Raw genomic sequence first — 14089 nt, forward strand, 5'->3', positions numbered from 1 at the left:
ATAGAAAAATTTTATTTTGTTAAATACGGATTCGAAATATTTATACTTGTATATCTTTGTAAAAATTTAGGTTAGAGAATTTTCCCTTTGTTTGCACTTTCCTCTTCAATTTATCATTGATTATTCCCAATTAATCGTATACGGAATAAATTGTAATAATCACGGTAACCACTCGACATTCTTCGGCCTGTTTAGAAAAAAAATCCAGACTTATTAAGTCACGTACGATAGCATCGAAATGGTTGATAAAAGTGATCTCAACTCTTAATCCCCTTAAGGATTTAATCTTACGTATTAACTCCCCTCCGCCCTTTTCATTACCGCTATAACTTCAATCCATCGGGCCAAGATCAAATCCAAGGATCAGTGGCGTAAAAATCGATATCCCAGATATTAGCCTCCCTCGAATCTTTCTCCGTTCGACAAGCGTCCATCCTCGATCCACCTCTCTCCATTCCTTCCAGGCTTTCTTTGCCCGCTTTGTCTTCTCAATTAAATTCGCGTTTTCCAGCTTTTGCTCGGCGAAAACGGGTCACTCGGAAAGAGTGGCCCTCTTCTTCCCTCCTCCTCCTCCTCCTCCTCCTCGAGAGGAGAAGAAAGGAGAACGTGTGCAAACACACAGGTGCACGCTCGCTACCATTCGAGTAGGATAATAGCTCGAGCAGAATAATAGCGGAAGTGCTAATTTACGAGCATTGAAAACACGGGTGAATACTTGGCACGCTTGTGCATTAAGATATTTGTTTGTTTTTACCGATTATCCTGCTTCTTGTTCACACGATAAATTGCAAACGCCAGTTTTACGTTTTTTGAATAAGTTTTAATTGGACGAAACCTAGGGATTTATTTTATTATTATTATTTTTTATTATTAGTTAAAAATAAATAACTCGTATATATATACGCTTGATACACGGAACTAAAATCTAAAATAAAAGATTTCAAAAGTTTGTTTCCGTTAGTGTAATTTGAGTCTCGTGAAAGAGATCCGTTTGCGACAAGCACAAACGAAGAGGCAATATTCCCTATCTCTCTCTCTCTCTTTCTCTCTCCGTGCTCTAAGAGAGCTCTTATTTTTCACACTTCACCCACCACGAGAACAAAAAATTCCTGCCAACAAAAACATTGAATTATATACATTGAAAATACACTTTGTAAAGCGTAGGGAGACGAAACGTGGTGCAGAAAAATCTTGTTTACCTTGACAAAAACTCCGAAAGTGAGGTTAAAGTGAGGTAGAAAACACGAAACGCTTCATCCGAGCGGAATAATGAAATAAAAGGAAGAGAATCGGCTAATTTACGGGTGGACAACGGTCGTTTCTACGCGTGTGTATTTATCTTCTTTCCCCCCTCCCCTCTTATTCGTCGAGGAGAAAGGAACGAAAAAAAGAAACGCAGCCATTTTCCACTTTGGAGGAGCCGATTTGTTCGTCGCGCGCCTGGACGGCTGCAAACCGCCAAGGAAAATAATTTCCCGCTCTCGTGGCTACGTTCCGTGGGAACGATATTAAACCGTTTTCCCCCTCCTTCACGAACCGGGGAGCTGATCGATTTGAACTTTAACGCTTCGGAATAGTTCGCCTCGGTACACACAATCAGCTCCTCCCTGATCGAAGCTAACTCGTCTCTGTGCATCTTGTTCGAGCTCGATCGGGCACGGATTACTTTCGAATTAATTCGAGAGTGGCTGAGCGAGGGGAGGGGATGAGGGAGGAGGAGAGGGGAATCGATACCGCGCGAGCGGAAAAGTGGAGAAGCGAAAGGATAATTTGACCGGTTCTTTCGCGCGCGGACCAATTTATCTGTCGATCGGACGGAAGGATGGAGAAGAATCCGACTTTCTTTGCTTTGTTGCTTTGAACGAATAATGACAATATTAATGCTCTCTCTTTTTCCTTTCTTTTTTTTTTAGACGGCTGATGGAGAATGAAAATCGAGGAGATAAGTCTTGATTTAAAAAGGAACGTTTCATTGGATACGATGTTCCAGTGTATACATAATAATATACGATGTACGATGTATACTGATGCTCACTGATGGAAACGCATTTTTCTTTCTCTACCATGGTATTTGTCACGTACACTAATCCAAAACGATGATTTATATCTAAATGCATTAGCATTTCATATTCGAAGTATTCTAATCGTATCGATGTAATGTAAAAATTTTGTTATTTCTCGTAATATGTATAGATTAATTACGTATATTTGTGACCATAGTTTAATTTATGAAATGTAATTTCGTATTCGAGTAATTAAGATAATTGTATAAATAGTTTCGAAGATATTTCCAGTCAGCTTGCAAAATAATTTTTATGATTTCGAATGTTCAAATTATATAGCTTTTCTGCTGCTGTGTAACGTGTGATGTCAACAAAGCGTCGTAAAGCACCCCCCTCGTCCCTCTACTGTCCCGCGAGACTTCTTTCCAGTAGTAAACATTCCACTTTTAGCTCACGCTATTTGTCCATCTTGTTTAACCATGATCGACATATTTTGGACATGGACATAGTTTGTGTAGTTTATATTATAATATATATTTATCAGATTACAAAAATAATTTAGAATAATTTATTCAGTCGGAATTGGGTTTAATATTCGACAGGAATGTTTACAAGATTGTTACGCAACAATTTCGTTTATCTCGACAGATCGAATTTCATTAGAATGCAATGTCTGTATACCCCAAGGTTGGGATAGTCTCTGTTTTCTGGAAGCTTCGATTCCGGATGAACGTCTTTGTATCCGGTGTCACGAGTCCAATCGTCTCGCATCTCGATGAAAAGAGGCACTTGGTGGTTTGTACATGAGCACCGATCGATTTTCCTTCGTCGCCGTCTTATTTATTGCCATTTTTCTCGCGGATGATGTGCACTTTCATCGTATGTTTCCTATAATAATCCTCTTTTCTCTTCCCTCCATCATCTCCAAGTGACACATCAAAAACTTATCTTCGCGAAAGATAATCGCGAATATTTTTATTTTATCTCAATGAAAAATAATCAATGAATCGTGTTATTATTTCTCTTCGATGCAATAGTAGAATCGTGGATAAATTTTTTCCTAAAATTTTTCCCTTTTGAAGAAAGGACCTCAATATGTCATTGCAAGATTAATCTTTTTTTTCTTTTTTTACTACGACTTTGTCTCCAATTGTCGCATTTATCCTCGTTGTCGGGGCTGGCGAAGAGGCTTTAATTAGCGCGTAATGAGAAGGATAATGGCGTCGAATCGATGAACTCGATTTCAAGTTGAAAAACGCCACCTACGAAAAAAAGAAAAAAAGAGGTTCGAGCTTGTTCTTCTTTCTCTTCTCCCTCTCTTCCTCTATCGCCTTCTCTCTTCCCCCCTCTATCGGAGGAGTCAAGTAATTCGGGAATAACGAGAGGGGAGTATCGAGTGGCAATTGAAAATTAATTAATCACTTAGCATCGGCCAACTCTCGTCCGAATTAACGAATCCCTGTTAATGGAATTGGGAGCGGGGATAACAATTTCGATAGTAAATTTGCATAAAATCTCTTTTCCAGTGAAATAGGGGGAAAAATACGCATTTTGAACTAAATTTATTTAAGGTACTTTTGTACAGTTGAAATTGTGTATTTGTTTGACTGGAATGTGCCTCGTTAGAACCAGTTCTATCTACTTGAATAATTATATTCTATTGTTAATATAATTTGTCTGATTGGCTACTCATTCAAATATTTATTATTACTCGTATTACAATGAGTATTGTTCATATATTCAATTCGTCCGATTGAAATTCATGTTTATATTACTTGTACTGTGATCATAATAAATCTATATTATATTACGTATCGTACATATAACACATTCTATAGCGATGTTTGCTTAACCAAACTGTATCTGCACCACTTGTTTGATTTATGTTACTTGTGTTAATCGTGGCGATATGATATTACTTATTTTCTATTCCAATGAAATTCGGTTGTATAGAAATTAATGATGGCGACGAGTGTTACGCAATTCTCTGACAAAGATGCTATTCCATGGAATATTGAAGCTAGTCCGTGATCGGACAGCGTAAACAGCAATTATTCTACGAGTTAATGAGGTTAATTACGAACGCTGCGGGAAAACAATGTTTCTGGTAATGATTGTTCTGGCTCGTTTATTATTTGCTCGATTTAGATACGGTTATATTAATAATTATTGGAATTAGGGACGTATCTCTGTCGAGATGTCTCTAATTTTTGTTAAATTAACACATTTTTGGAACTGTTTCGAATATTAATCATCTATCAACTTGGATATGTTGATGTAAAGTTTCAATTATTGAAAACAATTTTTATTTGCCTAAACTGTATATTTTTAAAATAATGTTAAATTTTATATCGACGCAGAGCATTGAGGGATAAAAATATAATAATACAAATTGGCATATAATGATTATTGGAATATATAATGGGAAAGTTTATGTTAAAACGGAGACAATCAGAGAAACATAATGTTAAATGGTGCAACTTCGTGTCCCAGTTGTATCATACGATTCATATCACGATGACAGTGACAAAGTGGAAGTTTAAACAAAAAATACATGCAATTTCTAGAATACCTGGAATACTCAACATTATTCATTACATTTTCAAATTAATCAAACTATTAAATAATAAAAATTTTTGCAATTATTAAATCGAAAAAAATTATAATCGTAAAATGAGCAAAATTAATATAATAAATTATTAGAAAAATATCGTAAATTATAATAAAAGTTATAAAATATGAGAATATTAATTATTCTATTTGAAAATGAACTTATATCTCAACAACTCAAAATGTATTTGTATTTTATTCGTATACTTGAGTCAAAATAATCTATATTATATACAAAATTTATTGGATCAAGAAAATTATATTACTTGTCAACATATTCAATTTTATCATATATACTATACTATTTGTCTGACTTATATTACTTATGTCGATATAACATATCGACATATTATGTAATCCCTTGCATAACTTGACTTGATATTATTCGTCTGACTTCTGAAATATTTGGAGATTTTTTTTTTCATGAAATTTCTTATCCTTCTATTTAATGTAATTGATCTCTTCTTCTGAAAACATCAGAATTCGATTGGTCGTAAAAACACAATTCGGAGGAGCTAAAACACGATTGAGTTAAGACAAATTGCTCGCGCGAAATGGAACACGATTGGCGGTGAGTAAATTCGATTTTCGTTTCTTCGTGAAAGGAATTCCTTAAAAGGAAATGGTTAGATATCTGGATTTGTTCCATGGTAAATTCCATATAACGATCCCGAGTGATATAGACGTATCGTACGAAGATTTGCGAAGGCTCGATTCTCAAGGTAATGCGTGTCACGTTTATAAGTTAGGTTATGTATACGTTCGTGAAATCTACTTGTATTTGCAATGCAGTAGCATTTTTCTGAGCGCTTGTTATGTATGCATGGAAAATGAAGCTAACTATAACTATCTATAATAAAAAGAAAATGAAAACATCTTTCTTTGAAAATAATATTTTTCTTGGTTAAAAAAAAAAAAAAAAAAAAAAAACGAATAGATGCATTACAATATCCGCATAATCTTTCTTTAGCTACGTGTTTCCATTATTCTTGTTATTCCATTATTGAAGAACAAAGAATTGATGAAAAAGCGATGAAAAAATTTGTTGAAAATGAAATAAATGTCACTTTTTCTTTGAATCCTTTATTTAAATTATTTTAGTAAATAACTCTCTTCTTTAAAAATCTTATATCAAGTTTTTTTCGTGAAGTTTCGCTGCTAAATTTCTTTTTTTTTCTTTATTTCAAGCCATCCATTTAACCTTAAGAACCCTCCACTCACCTAAAAACGTATACATTCATAGTCATTACTCTGCCGTTTATAAGATCTGAGCATTAGTCGCACACGATGTTACAAAATATTTTTGTTTTTGAAATACTTGAAAAAATGAATGGCTATTAATTTAACGTACATTAATTATAATTATTTAATTGAGTTAATTTGAAATAATTAGAAATATTTATAATAAAGTTCTACATGTATATTATACAATTTTTATTTATGATACAAAATAAAATTACTTCGGTTTTTATGAATTTTTCAATAAATGACTATTTTACACAGAAATGGATAACTACTGATGGAAGTCAATAGTTTAGAATTTCAACAAACGAAAGTTAGCCACACAGTTCAAACTTTACAGTTCGGAGAGTTATAATTAGGTAAAATATCTCCAAAATTATCTTCAAACTTATCTTATTTTAACGTTTAAGTTCTATAAGTAATATTAATAATATTGATTTTATTAATCTCATTTAAAATTTATATTCTTTTAAACATTTGTATATTTTATATAAAAATTTATATAAAAAAATTGTATCGCATAATTCTGATAATTCATATTTTTTGTTTCGATCGTTTGAAGAGATCAATATTTTATCTAGTTTCATCCGTTTACCAGTATAGTTGTCGAATGATTCATTGAATCTTGATTCAGTGATCTTCAACGATCAAATGTCAACGATTCGATCGAACTGGATGAAACTATAATCGGATATGGTTTCCCGTTTATACAAGTTTTCTATTGTTAATGTTATATCAAAATTCCATTAAGATTGATTTTTTTTGGAAAGAATATTGAATAACATATCTCCACATCTAATAAAATTGAATTTTTATTAATAATGGAAAATATTATTTGAATTATTTTTGAATAGAATCTTTTTTCTGTGTCATTTTTTATATAATTGTAATAGGAAGATTTCTAAGAATAGAAAGATCTCTTTTCTCTTTATGAACTTGATATATTACCATCTCTTATTTTTACTTCTTTAGAATGAAATAATGTATTCTCTTTTATTGAATATTATATTTTTCTTCAATTCTATAATATAATATAATATAATATAATTCTAAAAATATAATATTACTGATTTTAATTTTCTAAAAGTAATTGTTTCTTTTTGTTTGTTTAATAAATCAAAATAATAAATCTATTCATAACAATATAATAATAATAGTGTGAAATTCTACTTCGGTATTTGTTACATTTCATGGTAATTCATCTATCTGTCTGGTCAAGATTTCAGAAAATTTCTTTTATGTATAATTTTTCAATATCTTATTTTTACGTGTATCGTTTCAATTTTTCAAACATTCAATTCCCAACCCAAATTATATTTTAATTCCATTCAACGAACACTTCAGATCGACCCATTCACCGCGTACAAAATTTCACAATCTTTTTCCACGCATGGCCAGGGGGAGGGGGGGAGGTGTTCGATAATTCCATTTTCGCCGGATCGCTGCTCGTAGAGATCGAGATCATCGCTGAAACTGACAGCCCGTTCTCAAATAACCCGGTACACGGTAATCGAGCGAACCTTCCCACGATTCGTATTTTTAAAATTCCAATTTCGCGATCGGGCCGACGGTTCCGCGAAAAATGGAAACGGTAGCTGCGCTTTCATGTCTCCGCGTAACCGGAAATCCACCGCCAACGTGGTATTGACGAACTCGAAGAAACGCCGAGTTTCCTGAATAGGCGCTTTTGATAAAGGTGTATCGAAGCGCCCTCTATGTAAAATTCATGATGCGCAAAGAATCGGATATGTGTTATTGTTCAGGTGGTTTTTGATCTCTGAAGAACAATGAATAAAACAAGATGTTCCATCGATTGATACTGCTTTTATAATGATTGCATTGCATGTCTTTAACGAAATTATGCTTTGAGATGTGTTTTTGATTTTTTCAAGAATTTTTTGTAACTACTATTACGTAAATCACAATCTAATAATAATTTTTATATACTGACTTTCATTTCGGTTATTTCGGTTTCTAGAATCGATCTTCCAAGATGTCTCACGAATACATTAACACCTTGTATACATTGGTTTTGAGTAACTGTGCGCTACAACGCGATGTATTATTCAAAAGGCGGACCCACGATAATAAAAGCAAAACGCGCAGCTAGTTTTTAATGCCATTGTGGAAACGCAGTCGACAATATTTCCCTCATCGCGAAGAAAATATTTGCTGAAAATTTCATTCCCTTTACTACCACCTTTACCATCTTCTTTGCGAAAAAGTCTCCGTTTATATTTCGTTTTTTTTTCTTTTTTCAGAATTTTGATCAGAAAGCTGGAAAATCATAGTGAACAAAATATTTAATTTCTTCAAGAAACTTTTAACACGACGTTGTTGATCTCTGACACGATGGATGTTGCGGATTTGAAACAGGATTTGGAAAGCATGGAATTTTTGTGCTGAAAGAGATTAAATAAATTAGAAAATAAGGATATAGAAAATAATTTTAAGTGAAATAAATTATTTTGATGTAATTTATTGTAAATTAATTTTTACAAACGCTTGACGTTTTAATTAAAATGTTAATTTTTATATTTTCTCTTTTATACCGTATATTGTACCGTTTTATTTAATTTATATTCTTACATTATTGTAATTTATAATTTGTAATTCTTCGTAATAATTTATAAAATTAAAGCTTTGTAATAGTTGATTTATATTCATTTTTTATTGTACTAAATTTTATTTTATTTCATAATTATTTATAACATATGAGATATACATACATGTATATTTTTTTTTTATGATTTTAAAATTTATAAAGAAAATTTATAAACATCCAATTAAAAATATATAAATGTAAAGTATTTTTATTATTGTTATAAAAATTGATTTAATTAAATAAAATAAATATTTTATTTAAAATGTCTATTTTAATGTCTAATTATTTATTCCATATTTATCCATATAAATATAATTATAAAAAAAAAAAAACATTGCAATCTGAATATTTAAAATTAAACTGCAATCAATTAACAATCATTAACATCAGTAATAATTTTTTATTTAATTTATAACATTTTTATTATTAGTCAATTTTACAATTGTTTGCAATTTGAATTTTTAAAATCAAATTATAATCAACTGATAATTCAACGATAACTTTCCATAATAATTTATCTCTATAAATAGTTAAATTTATAATATTACAATCTAAAATCAAACAATAATTTTCCATTTAATTTATAATATCTTTATAATTAGTCAATCTTTCAATAATCAGGCAATATTTCAATCTGAATTTTCAAAATTAAATTGCAACAAACCGCCAATTTTTGCAGCACTGTTACCATCAAAATTCTCCTTTATTGAATACGTCAGCCGGTGCTTGTGAAAACGTCTTTCTATCTTGCACTTTAATAAAGCCAAGATGATGCGTGATTCCATCTAATATCTCGCCAAGTAACGTTTTCACTCGCGAATTTTTTCAAAAAGAAAAAAACAAAAAAGAAAAAGAAATAGAAAAGAGAAAAAAATCTCAAAACCTTTTTCCTTCAAGGATAAATTCGAAACTCCTCAAAGATATCTTCGAGATAACGTAACACCGTCGAAAAAGTTTCTAAGAACTCTGTCGCCGTCCATTTTATCACGAGATGAAAACCTCCAACTTATCCTCAAAGCCATTTATATTTTTTTTCTCTTCCTTTTAGAGATTCTCCGGCCACTGTGTCACGTGATATGCACTATATCTATGTGCATTTGCACTGAAATGTATTGAGAATGGTAATTGATGTTGATTCAAGTTTTTATGATTCGATATTTGCCATTCAATTTTGTGGTAAATTTCAATGGAAATTGAGGGGGTCGATTTGGAAAACTGTGAAACGTTGGCTGTTTGAATTAATAGGGAGGCAAATTTGTTCTGATAACTGAATTTTTTTTTTTTTTTTTTTTTTTTGATAATCGGTTGAAAATTGGAGAGATTGTGAGTTCTGTAAAGTGGATGGATCGATTGAAAGAGCCATGAAACATTGACTGTTTGAATTGATAAAGGGACAAATTTATTCTGATAACTGGATTTTTTTTAAAGAAACTAAATTTAAAATAATTTGGAAATTAAATAATTTTTTAAAATAATTGTTTTCATTATATTCATTGTATGAAAATTAATATAATAATGTGTAATGTAAGTATAGAATATAAAATATGATCATTTTTGATATCATTGAAAACCTTGTAGTAAAAAAATCTTGAGGAAAATTAAAAAGTTTTTTTAATTAAAAAAAAAAATTAATTGAAGAAATATATTTTTTCATACAATAGTTAGTAATTATTATTGAGTTATTAATAGTTATTCAATTTACACTACATTGATGGAGAATATTTTTTAGATAATAATTAAAAATTATCAGAATAAATCTATCATCCTTTAGTTACATTCTTCAGTTATATGCTTAATTATATTTTAATTGTTATCAGATATATGTCATTGTTGGAATTAATTAAATATGTGATAAAATATTAACTTTAATCCGAATGTGTAAAGGAAAGATAAAAAAAAAAAAAATAAAAAATTCTATTCCAATCTAAAAATTCCGTTGTTTAAACACTTTCGAGGATAGCACGTAATCAGCTTGTGGTCCAGGAGTATCACCTTGTGGCTGATGGTTATTCATGTGTCACGTGCAGAGCTTTAGAAATGCTCATTGGATAAGGGTGGCAAAGGATCGATGATCGGATCTGAGTAACCTCTTTGGTAAAAGCATTCGATTGGGCTGATAATCGAAGGGCGCCGTCCATGACCTACCACTTAAATCTTGACTACTTTCTGGAAAGGAAGAGATCAATTCGGTGAATTTAGAGTTCTAGGTTGGTTCCTAGGTTAATCGAAAATTGTTATCTGAAAATAAATTTAAATGTTATTGCCAATCTGAGCTTCTTTACTTGATTGAAAATTAAATGAAAATCAGTCAAAATAAATAAAAAACAATATCTGAGTTAATGCTACATACATCTTTAATTTGTGACATGATACAGACTCATTTTCAAATTATTTTTCAAAGTTATATTCTCTATATTCTCAATATTCAAATATATATCCATTATAATCCATTATTCTTATAAATATTTTTATTTAATTTCAATTCAATTAATTTGAATTATAATTGTTACATCAGAATTTTGGTAAAATGAATCGTTTGATGTTCGATAAAGTTAAAAGTTCGAAATAAAACATCTTCTATAATTTTATATCTCTATAATTTTAATCGAGGTATGTATCTTTCAATAAGATCTTCCATTAAAAAAATCTTAATTGCAAAAATTTTCTTATCCTTTCGAATCTTCCTCAAGAAACTATCGCAATCTCTTGAGATTTCCATTTAGAGCAACTTTTATCTCCGACTGGAATAAATCCTCTAAAAAAGTTCCATTGAAGTTTGCGGAACGTTTGAAAAACAATTCAACGACTGGTGCATTGCAGGAAGAAAAATTGCACTCCGCCATAAATTTATAATACGAGAAAAGAATCATGGGATACCAAATTTAGAAAGTCGAGATTGATTCGTCTTAGTACAAAATGCCTTCGTCTTAGTAAATTTTCTTTCTTCTTTTTTTACATGTATTCTTTAACCTTTTAACATTTTAACATTTTATATATATAAAACAATTTAATGTCACCGAATCTGATAAATCGTTCAAGAAAAATCGTAGATTTTACAGCAAGAAATCAAATCCATTTTTGGCGGTCTTTCTATAACCTGAAAGAGATTTCATATTAAGTTCTAAGTTTGGTCTTTCATTTATGATTGAAAATGTTACCATTAACTTCATTGATTATTTCATGCAGTAACTAATCCAAGAAGCTGTATCTCGTTCAGCTGTCGATTCACAGATTACGGGAAATCGAAGGGGTTCATTGAATGTGTGTTAACACGAGGAACCTCAAGATTTGCGGTATCCCACGAATTCGTTCCTGTGGAAACTGTGAACCTTAAGCAGGGACGATGGATAACCGCGAAAGAAGAGAAAAGGATTTTTCTTTTCGATGGATACCTTAATTCAAATTTTGTTGGCTCATAGGTTTTTTTAAAGTAGAATACGTTCGAAACATTAAAAAATTACACCATATTCCTGTGTGGCTGCTGTGGAGAATTTTATACTATAAGTATTGTTCTAGTCATGTAGGTATTTAGTTTTTTTTATATGTTTTTGTATTATTTATTTCTATTATTTATTCATTAATTGTTTATAGATATAGATATTTTTGTATTTAATATCTTACATGATTTATATAGATGAAATGTTTATATGTGCTCCTTCCATGTCTGATTTTTTTTATTTATATTGTGATATTATATTATTTCATATATATGTTTTCATTAATTAATTTTTTTATATAAATATATGTGATTATAAATATTTTAAAACTAAAGAAATGATATTTCTTCTTCAGAAGTGAGCATAAAAGTACAAAAACATTTTTATAAACTTATTTTAGTTTTTATATTATGCCATATCACTATGCTAATATAAGATATAAAAAATTAATTACTTATACATTCTGATAACTTCTTATACTCATATTTTTAAATAAATTAGTTTAACGATTAAAATTTCAAAATTATTATAGAAATATGATCCAGAATAATTTAATTGTTTCTCAATGAATCTTTGCAATTTTTATTTGTTTACCATTATTTATAATTTCAGTTTAATATTAACATAAGATACTTCATTTTATTAGTTTTAAATATATGAAAAGTTATTTTGCAATCTGAAACACGATAATAATAATAAGTCAATATTTATTATACAAATGTATATAATTTATTTGTAATAAAAAACTAATTTTAATTGTACGATTATAAACTAACCTAAAGAGTATATATCATTAACATATATAATAATACATTTACTTACATATGTATATTTTACGAATAAATTTATTCTTTTAAGAACATTTTTCATTTTTATTTTCCACTTTACACTATTATATACTTCCATATAAATAATTAATAAAATTATAATTCATTTATCTTTACTCTTTTCTTTGATTCTATAAACATTTAATGTACAATATATAAAATATATTGTGTGTATAAGTTAGACAAGGACGGTTAAAAAAGTTTTGGTGATCAACGCCATCTCGCGTTTGGATCACCGAAGCTCCGACTTGTTATTAGCATAGCAGAATGTGCGAGGAGGTATGCGAATTCGCGTGACGTCACAGACAAGGAACGCAATATTGTGCGAGAAGGACAGAGAGAATTTCCCGCCAATCCAAGAACGCCATATTGAAAATTCATTAATTACTCGTTTTCTAATTAAAATTTCTGCACTTTTGAGATCTCATTTTAAAGCTAGAACTTCAGGCAAGTTTCCTATAACAATTTTAATGCAAAATTCTTCTTAATTAATTATTTATTAACGATTAATGCGACGTATGTTCTAATACATCAATGACGCCATATTGAAAATTCATTAATTACTCGTTTTCTAATTAAAATTTCTGCACTTTTGAGATCTCATTTTAAAGCTAGAACTTCAGGCAAGTTTCCTATTTTAACAATTAACAATTTTAATGCAAAATTCTTCTTAATTAATTATTTATTAACGATTAATGCGACGTATGTTCTAATACATCAATGACGCCATATTGAAAATTCATTAATTACTCGTTTTCTAATTAAAATTTCTGCACTTTTGAGATCTCATTTTAAAGCTAGAACTTCAGGCAAGTTTCCTATTTTAACAATTAACAATTTTAATGCAAAATTCTTCTTAATTAATTATTTATTAACGATTAATGCGACGTATGTTCTAATACATCAATGACGCCATATTGAAAATTCATTAATTACTCGTTTTCTAATTAAAATTGCTGCACTTTTGAGGTTTCATCTTATAACTGGAACTTCAGGGAAGTTTCCTGTAACAATTTTAGTGCAAAATTTTCCTTAATTAATTATTTATTAACGATTAACGCGACATATGTTCTAATACATCAATGACGCCATATTGAAAATTCATTAATTACTCGTTTTCTAATTAAAATTTCTACACTTTCAAGCTTGAATCTTGAAGCTAGAACTTCAAGCAAGTTTCCTATATCAATTTTAACTTGAAATTATTTTCCATTAATTATTTATTAATGATTAATGCGTCATATCGAATCGATATCATTGATATTCATTAGGTTTTTCGTTAATTTTTTGTTAATATATATTTTTTTTCTAAATATAATTAGATACATTTTCAAAGTTAATTTCTCCTTCATCTTTAAATATAAA

General features: G+C 29.8%; 1 protein-coding gene and 2 long non-coding RNA genes across 3 annotated transcripts in view; 1 reads left to right on the forward strand and 2 right to left on the reverse strand.

Moving 5' to 3' along the window:
- LOC105737381 (uncharacterized) overlaps positions 1 to 14089 on the reverse strand; it is an 85850-nt gene that overhangs the window by 23289 nt on the left and 48472 nt on the right. The gene's annotated exons all lie outside the window — the stretch shown is intronic.
- Positions 4991 to 8517, forward strand: LOC147658608 (uncharacterized). Its single transcript, XR_015294409.1, has 2 exons — positions 4991 to 5184; positions 8117 to 8517. It is a non-coding gene; the product is annotated as an uncharacterized LOC147658608 (long non-coding RNA).
- On the reverse strand, positions 10240 to 12573 carry LOC147658609 (uncharacterized). Its single transcript, XR_015293831.1, has 6 exons — positions 12352 to 12573; positions 12082 to 12246; positions 11853 to 11941; positions 11619 to 11772; positions 10811 to 11557; positions 10240 to 10626 (listed from the first exon to the last, which is right to left on the reverse strand). It is a non-coding gene; the product is annotated as an uncharacterized LOC147658609 (long non-coding RNA).

The sequence above is a fragment of the Apis florea genome, unplaced genomic scaffold (assembly GCF_048593485.1).
Source record: "Apis florea isolate Af1SG1 unplaced genomic scaffold, ASM4859348v1 contig_1914_pilon, whole genome shotgun sequence".
NCBI classification, from domain to species: Eukaryota; Metazoa; Arthropoda; class Insecta; order Hymenoptera; family Apidae; genus Apis; species Apis florea.